General features: G+C 40.1%; 1 long non-coding RNA gene across 1 annotated transcript; it reads right to left on the bottom strand.

The window, feature by feature from the left end:
- Positions 1 to 7,389: 7,389 nt before the first annotated feature.
- LOC139580604 (uncharacterized) lies at positions 7,390 to 8,500 on the bottom strand. The gene is made up of 2 exons (XR_011676074.1): positions 8,282 to 8,500; positions 7,390 to 8,073 (listed from the first exon to the last, which is right to left on the bottom strand). It is a non-coding gene; the product is annotated as an uncharacterized lncRNA (long non-coding RNA).
- Between the last annotated feature and the right edge of the window lie 913 nt (positions 8,501 to 9,413).

Raw genomic sequence — 9,413 nt, 5'->3', positions numbered from 1 at the left:
TGCTGGATATTTGTGGGAACTGGAGCACCCTGTCGTACACGTCAATCCATAGCATCCCAAACATGCTCAATGGATGACATGTCTGGTGAGTATGCAGGGAATGGAAGAACTGGGACATTTTCAGCTTCCAGGAATTGTGTACAGATCTTCCCACTGAAGTCGGTTACGATGCAGAACTGCAGTCAAGTCAAGACCCTGGTGAGGATGACGAACACGCAGATTAACTTCACTGAGACAGTTTCTGACAGTTTGTGCAGAAATTATTTGGTTGTGCAAACCCCCAGCTTCATCAGCTGTCCGGGTGGTTGGTCTCAGATGATCCCACAGGTGAAGATGCCAGATGTGGAGGTCCTGGGCTGGTGCGGTTACACATGGTCTTCCGTTGTGAGATCAGTTGGACGTACTGCCAAATTCTCTAAAACGATGTTGGAGGCAGCTTATGGTAGAGAAATGAACATGCAACAGCTCTGGTGGACATTCCTGCAGTCAGCATGCCAATTACACATGCCCTCAAAACTTAAAACATCTGTCATAATGGGTTGTGTGACAAAACTGGACATTTTAGAGTGGCCTTTTATTGTCCCCATCACGAGGTGATATGCCACACCTGTCAGGTGGATGGATTATCTTGGCAAAGGAGAAATGCTCATTAACAGGGATGGAAACAAATTTGTGCACAACATTTGAGAGAAATACGTTTTTTGTGAGTATGGAAAATATACTAAATCTTTTATTTGAGTTCATGAAACATGGGACCAACACTTTACATGTTGCGTTTAAATTTTTGTTCAGTTTATATGTGTGGTCATGAAGGGTTTACTTTTAATTTAAAGGCATTCACTTACGCAGTCACTTGGTGAAGGCTTCAGGAATGTAAATAATTGAATGAAACAACCATGTCTCTGTCACTAATAAACATAGTCATGGTTGTGTATATCTCACATTTACTTGAAAGGCTTGCTGGGAAATATGCAAATATGGCTTTACACCCTACAGTGTTAAAACAACACTCTCAGTGTTTAGTGTTTGAAACCTAAACGCCTTAAACTAGGGCTGGGAAATTGATAAGGATCTCACAATACGATATTATCACAACACTTTGGTGCCGATGGGATATGTACTGCGATTCTCATGATTCTATATGTATTTCGATTCAATACTGGGATTTTATTGCGATTCGATGTTCCAAACATATTGCTCACCATATGTCTGCTGCGGAGGGACAAGAGATTTTTTTAAATCAGTCATGGAAATAAAAGTGTGGAAAACAAATTGGCTCCCTATTTAAAAAGAAGATGGAAGGAAAAATACTGGAGCTTTGGTGCAGTTACTGCCAACTAACGCAAATATAATATTGCAATATTGTCAAAACAATACGATATATCGTCAAAAACAATATCCCGATATGTAACTATCGATTTTTTCCATCACTAGAATAAATGTGTTCATGTGTTTAAAAAGTGTTAGTGAATAAACATGTTCTGGTGTTTACAATCTAAAAACTGACGTCTTTTCATTGAAATTCAAAATGCCTTGACACATTTGAAATGTGTAACAAAAGTATTTATGTGTTCAGATCCTAAACACTTGGTTTTACAGTTTATATACTTAAATTGAAACCATTTCAATTCCCAATTGTTACTCTCGTATATGCTACCTTGGTTATCAGCTATTCTGTACTGTACTTATAAATATATAGAATGTAGGCCTAATACATTACTTAAAATCTGAAGCAAAATATGCACTTAACATTTCCAGTTAGACAACCATAAGAGACTCCTGACCAGGCTATAGTTCATGTGGTGTAATTGAAATGAATGTCAATTACAGATATTATTCTGTGACGTGTTATCTCGAACATGTTCCTCAGTTATTAGGCCTGCAGGCAGAGGACTTGGACTGTTACCAGGCAACAGTTGGAAGGTTCCATACCTGCAATAATGCTCATGTGTTCTGCCTCTGTCAATCAAAGCTAATTATTTTAAATGCTGTGTTTTACTCCCTCTGTGCAATGACAAAACAGAGCAGATTCACAGCAGTACCCATTTTGTGTGGTGGTACAATCATGGGTCATTCATTGCATGAATGACATTAAAGGGTTGTTGGAGCTCCACGCACTGTAGCCCTTTGTTTGCCATCCTGTGAGTTGTTGACTATAACTCTACATCTTATGAGCTCACTCTGCATACCAGCTGTTGGCATAGAGAGGCTTGGTGAAGTAGCTAGTCATCCATAAATCAAAGTCTTACAGATCTCCTTACAAACCATGCAACATGGTACTGTGGCCCTAACCATTAAAAGTCAGTCATCTTTTTCTCACCTGATCTGCAGTACTTCAAACACAACTTTGCTGTTGCCTTTGTTGTTGCTTTTGTCCAAAAAAATGCTAAAAAGTCAATTAAAATAGAATTAGACATGTTAATGCATTCAATAGTTTGTTTTTTATATGCACTGATTGTATGAGGAGGTGTCTTGAGACAAAGAAAGTGTAAAAGTCTGTAACAGAGACGCTGTGACTCGAGAAGCAGGTGAACCTTTTAATAAAAATATGAACCGAGACACCATACCAGCGGCATTTACCCATGAACACAGGCACAATACTGACTGAGGAAGGAACCCAAGGGAGTTAAAGATATAGGGGAGGTAATGAGGAAGGTAATGGAGTCCAGGTGCGTATCATGATGATCTGCAGGTGCGCGTAATGATGGATGCCAGGTGTGTGTAATGATGGACCCCAGGACCGGTAGTTAGTATACCGGCGACGTCGAATGGAGGAGAGGAGCGGGAGTAGACGTGACAAAGTCTAATGGGTCCTAGTCAACCATGAATAATAGAATGTGTGCTCATGAAACATAGTGTCTTTTGTTGTTGACACCCACCCAGTTTCATCTTCTCTCCACAATTCTTTTGAACTTTTTAATACTAGATATTCAGCACACATACTTTGAACAAAGCTATTAGGGTTCTTATGTTATTCTCATTACAGTATTATATACTGAGCTGTTATGTCTGAACATTTAAAGTAAATTAAATCTATTTTCAAGGTCCACAAATTAAATGATCACTTTGCCCAAGTTATAGAAAAAGCTATCTTAAAAAGTTGGTCTTCAACCATGTAGACAAGATTTACAATCTATCTGTGATTACTTCTTGATTATTCACCAATTGGGACACTACAGTTTTAAACTACAATGGATGATAGCTACTGTTTGTCGGTCTGCTGTGTTATAGCTTTACCATGCATCACACAACCCCTTTGGTAATATTCTGCCCTGGGTTCTCATTATTACCACTGTCATTGATTTCACAGGTTAAGTTCAGCAGGAGCAGCAGTCCTGGATACGTGTTAGTGCTAACGTGTTAGTGCTAACAGACTTTCCATGTTTACGGTTCACAGAAAACACAGCACAATGCCCTCGTTGCCACATTGATTCGCTCACCTGCTTTTAAAACCCTTTGAGGTGAATGCATTTTGAAATTGGTTGGATGACCAATTAGATGCTAAATTAATTCTGGTGCCATTTCTTTAGTTTCCCCTGTGAACGTGACAAGAGTGACAGATAACAGCTTGACATTCTTCCATTCCACATTGCTCCAAACAATCTGCAGACTATGTTCTGAGTTTGCTCATCTTGGACATACGCCTTTCCGTTGAAGTAAATATTTAGCTCTCAAACACACTCAATTACACAAAAGAAAGGCTGGCGTAGTGACTAGATTATTTTTCATGTTCAGTGTCTAAATACTGTCAAACATTTCAGACAACAGACTAACAGACCTGCAATGACCTTGCATAAAATCTCCTGAACTTCCTTGTTTTTAAACTCTATTCTTGCTCTATTTTAACCAACTAAATGGTGCTGCAAAAGTTTTGTTGCTATTTTTATTGCTGGATTCATATGCTGTCATGCTTCCCCACCTACAGTATAATATTGGACAGTAATGGGAACCAGCACTTCAGAACGCTTCCTTTACATGTAGGATACTGTATAGTATAACCATAGGTCAGTATGTATAGGACACTGCCTTGGTGCAGTGGTAGACAAATTGAAGTGTTTTTCCCTAGCGGGTGCATCAGTCTTCAGTGCTCTCTTTTGTCACTGCTGTGCTGCCTGGTTGAAAATATTCAATCCAGAGCTCATCTAAAACAGACAGACCAGGGAAAGAGGACGCTGCACTTCAGAGTGTTCGATGTGCAGAAGAGACTTCACACTCTGCACTGCTTAGAGAAACAATCATTTTGATCTAATGGATGGTCAGTCCTTCCATCCATAGCCGTGTCGATGAATTTGAGTGCGGTTACATTTCTTCAACCCAATGCCTCAGTGTTTACCAAAACAGTGGTGGGATGGTCGTTTTGCTGTTGTTTGACCTGCATATTACCCTTTTAATGATAGATGGTTATTACAGTATTGACATTATGCATTCATGACTTGCACAACGGCTAAATGCGTCTTAGTCTGATTATTTCAATCTTTAGCTCAATGTCATATTAATTAATCTCATGCCTTTGAGATACCGCTTGATCCCAGAGAAGAGGATATTAATTAAAATGACGTTTTGGGATTATTATTCATTATTTAAGATTACAGTAATACAGAGAGTTAAGTTATTCAGCAACACAGAATGAAATCTGTAGGCAATATTATGGACAGTAACCACAGCACAGATCCAAATCAAAGGGAACTGGCAACCTAATCTGGCCAACTGTACCAATTAGATTACGTGGATTGGGTCCCTGATCAGCCTGCCAGCCTTAGACTAAACTCACATATGTAATTTTTCCTATCACAACAATCAGATGAGTGATGATAGTGTTGTTCTGGTTGGCCGTTGTAAAACATTGTTCACCCTGCTCAGAAGCAATTTATGAACGATGAGTTCTTGTTTATTTCTTACATTTAGCTACAGTATATATCACAAAAATAGCAAGTTATTATTTCATTTTTTAAGTTAGCTATATATCACAAAACCATATGAATGGAAAGTGTGTGTGTGTTTTGGGGGGGGGGGGGGGACTTCCAGTAATGGCACAGTGATTAGAGTAATGAAGATGGAGGATATTTGTAACTCAAGTAATGAACACATGGCACGCATGCACACACACACTCACACAAATACAACGTCACTCATTGATATGTGTCATTGGAGTCTGTTAGATTCTGAGTTGAACAGATTTACAGAAAATCCATGCAAATGCAACCATTTTTTTTTTTACAGCGCTAACAAAAAATGAAGTCTTTGTCAGTTTAAGGCCATGTCTGCAGAAGGTAAAAGGGGTGATGTGGCAAGGCAAGCAGGTTGTTAGCTTCTGACAGTTAAAACATTTTTGTTGTCCAAGGTTGTTCTACATCATGAAGCAACAACCATGCACATGTTTTAGTTTTGGTTTTGGTTTCAAAATGTGTTATTTCTGTTTCATTAACCTGTACCTAACCCATACCTTGACCATAACCACACAGGGTATATTATCTAACCTTAACCCTACACGGTTCTTGCATCCTTGAAGTCCTAATTTTGTTGAGTGAATGTGATTATTTTTACAAGGCATGTCTCCCATAAAGAATGTTACATTTCTACATTTAAAAAAAAGAATATTGTCAAGAGCTTGTGAGATCAAGCTGCTCTCAGAGGATTCTGCTGTTGTAAAGCAGAGAGCACAACATTTCTAATTTATATTTCTTTGTGTCTTTTTTTATACTGATAATTAGACTACAGTAGTTGTGTAATACTTGGATTCAGCCTCTGGGATTTTTCTGTGTTGCACTATTGGATTTGAAATGAATGGTTAAATAAAAACCCAAGGCTCCATCTTGAGTATTTAGCATGGATTCTGAAATTTAAATGAAAGAGGAAATCAGAAAAAAAGTGATGATGCACTAATCAGTCACGCTCTCATTTCTCCAGTGACACAGGGAGGCCTCAAGCAAGAAGCCCTTTTCAAGGCCAATGAGAGAAATGGGAGAGACACTTAAATACACCATCAAGATCACCTTGGGTGCGTTTGACTGGCTAAACCTTTTGCTACTTGTTGCAACTGCATGTACAGAATATCACATTGTCCTCAAATGGTGAGCCCTTTAACAGTCTTCGAGGTATGTTTACCAAAATAAAGTGACTGGGCGACTGTTTTGTTGTTGTTTGAATTACAGACTGCAGCGTTAAGATTATAAAGTGCGACCCTTTAGAATTCAGGATAGTTTCACTAATAAGCATTTTCATTCGAGCAAAGTTTGCCCCTAATATTTCAGTTGGGAATAACAAACAAAGCGAATGGAACAGTCTATTACTCCTCATTAAAAATATCAGCACTTGCACTTCCCAATTAAAAGGCCTGCACTGTGTTTTTCTTTCTCAGCACTGAATAATCTGAATACATTTGGGGGAAGCCATAGTCTGTTGAACAAGAAGGATAAAAGGGGGAAAAGTATAGAATTACACACCATAACAATATTTGGGCCTCTCCAGTGTTCCCTCCTAGGCTTCTAGATTCGGACTTAGTATAATGCACCCACCCTTAGCAGCATTGGTAGAAAGCGGGTGTTTCCGGTTTTCAAGGATACAGTATTTTCAACCTAACTTCCCTTTCCCCTGAAAAACGGATGTGTGGACTCAGCCCATGCTTATTTTACGCCTGCTACGTTAGGTTAAGTATTATGTAATGATACAGGGATCCAATCACATCTACCATGCTGTACGGACCATTTTTTTGGCAAATGGGATTATATACATGGAAATTAGCCTCCCCATCAATTACACATTGCTCAGCAATTTAAGAGCCCCCAGGTTCGTCTGGTTTTATCACCATGGAAACACTGCAGTTCATTGCACTCATGTAAATACATTTGAAATGTAAATAAGATGAGTATAATAAAGCGTTTCATGCTTTCTAGGAAGCATCCTTATGAAGACAAATGCATGTAATGGGTAGCAGATGGTCTAGTAGTAACTTTACAATAGGTCTCCTGCACACACTTCAACAGATGAGGCACTCAATTAGACAGTCTGACTGGTGAAGTTGTCCCTTGTAAACTGTCAAACTGTCAATTTGTGAGGGAACCTATAACTTTGAAGAGGAGACTTGAGATTGAGGATGGAGCATCTTGATCTATCCACCAGGGGGAGACAATTAAGACCTGTCCTGATGTCCTCAGAAAGCTGACTATGGTCTCACTCAATGAATCTCAATGAGTAATCGTTTTTCCTTGACAGAGAAACACCAGCCAATGAAACATCCCCTACCGTTGGGCACTTGGGCAAGGCACTTAACCCCAAAACACGCTCTCCATTCAGCGGCGCTACACTGCCGCTTTACCGTGTGTGTGTGTGTGCAGGATTCTCAGAAAGACATTGTTATGAGTTCGATCAGTATTCTATTCCATGGGTCCATTCAAGTTTGACATTTTTTAATATACCCACATGGCAGTAAGACACTGAAATACATAGGTATGGACTAACATCAATAAATACAAAATTACATACAACAATTACACACAACTTAGATGAGAAGACTCAAAGAGTATTATGGGGGATTTCTTGTATCTCTCAGTGCTGGCATGTCGAACAGAGGAGGTGGGTGCTGCGGTTGGTCTTGGAAGTCGGACTTGTATATATAATATTGTTACTATTCTATGAGGACATGTTCATCTGTATGGTTGGACTCCCAGTGATGCATAGATTAGGTAAGAGTTTGAGCAAACCATGGAAATGCCGTAGGGGATAGATCCAGAATTTCCTCAGCCCCTTATTGCCGCCTAAATCATCTGTGTACCGGAGGGTGCTTCCTGAACTCTTCCCCCCCCATAATCACAGCCACACCCATCACCCACTTGAGTGGACTACCCCGTCTGGCAGTCATGGCCCACATGGCAGTGCTGTCTTGGACTCTTAACCCCCTTAGCATCACCACAACACAATGTACACCATGTCTCAGGACTGCTGCGCCTTCATCCGTAGGGCACCTCAAAATGCTCAAGGACAGTTCGGACATGCTGGGTCTTCATAGAGAACAATAGGGGAAAGCTCCATCTTCAGCCCTGCCACTCCCAGGACTACCAGACTACATAGGTCATCCTGTAGGGAAACAAATGTCAAAAGCAAACAAACTACTCTACTCCACAACTGCCCAGTCAGTGGCCCAGATCCTGCCGACTACGCCAAATGCCAAGAGGTGGAAAAGTGACAGGTTCTTTTGGATTTGAGTTGAGCAGGCAGAGTGAAGTAGAAACCAAGGACCAGTTTCAGCATTTAATAAATAATAGGGAATGGTTTACAAGTTCACCTTTATAGCAGTGGCCATTCTCACTGGCCCAGGAACATTCACAAACCATGCAACAAACAATCAAAGTAACAAAATGGCACAGGAGGCGGTGCAGCCCAGGAGGTAAGCATCCATCTTGTTACCCTCCTCAAACTAACGAGAATCTATTTCCCCCATACTCCCGGAAACCACCTTACCTCTGGACTGCATCACCTCCCGTGAGCAGCCGCCCCTCAAACAGAAAGAAACAGGGGTTTTATATACTGTAGGTCAGGAAACATATTAACCAATGAGATTGCTTTGAGAGTTAGCGAGGCAATCAGTCACACCTGCGGCAGTACCCTATTCCCTATATAGTGTATTCATTTTTTCCAGTGCCCTGTCAAAAGTAGTGCCCTACATAGGGAATAGGGTGCCATTTGGAATGCAGTGTATTTTATGGAAGGTTACCGTCTGACTTTACCAAGGGAGTAGCAGCATCATAAGAAGCGTTCTGTTGACTGAATCTAGCATTGTGAAAAAATATAATTTCTGAGCCATTTCTCTAAGTTCGTTTGCCTGGCTACACATCCACATCGCTCCAGCCAAACGCCACGCCCACGAACGTTTCTTTTCAACCGTGAGTCTGGATTTGACTCCCTCCCCGACGACTTCTGGAATGCGAACACATTCCGACCGTTCTGATTGGTCCCAGAAACTGATGGCCTGGGGAAGAGCCAGCCTACATGATGACGTTATCAACTTTGATACTTTGATTGGTTAGATTTGTTAGACAACCCAATTGCTGATACATTTGTTTTGTACAATGCCCCTCGTTTTAACGTCACAAAAACAACTATGATGGCAAATTCAGACTGAATGTATGTAGCGATGAATAGAGCAGCGGAATTAAATTCAGGTTGGGTCATCAGGCAATAGATTTGTAGCATTCAGATACATAATGTCAATTCTGATATCATCAATGGTGTAAAGTACTTAAGTAAAAATACTTTAAAGTACTACTTTGGTTGTTTTTTGTGGTATCTGTACTTTACTATTTATATTTTTGCTAAACTTTACTTTTACTTCCCAATATTCCTAAAGAAAATAATGTACTTTTTACTCCTTACATTTTCCCTGATACCCAAAAAGTATTCGCAAAATGGTCTAATTC

This window comes from Salvelinus alpinus, chromosome 7 (genome assembly GCF_045679555.1).
Source record: "Salvelinus alpinus chromosome 7, SLU_Salpinus.1, whole genome shotgun sequence".
Lineage (NCBI taxonomy): Eukaryota > Metazoa > Chordata > Actinopteri > Salmoniformes > Salmonidae > Salvelinus > Salvelinus alpinus.
This window is presented reverse-complemented; position numbering and strand designations above follow the sequence as displayed.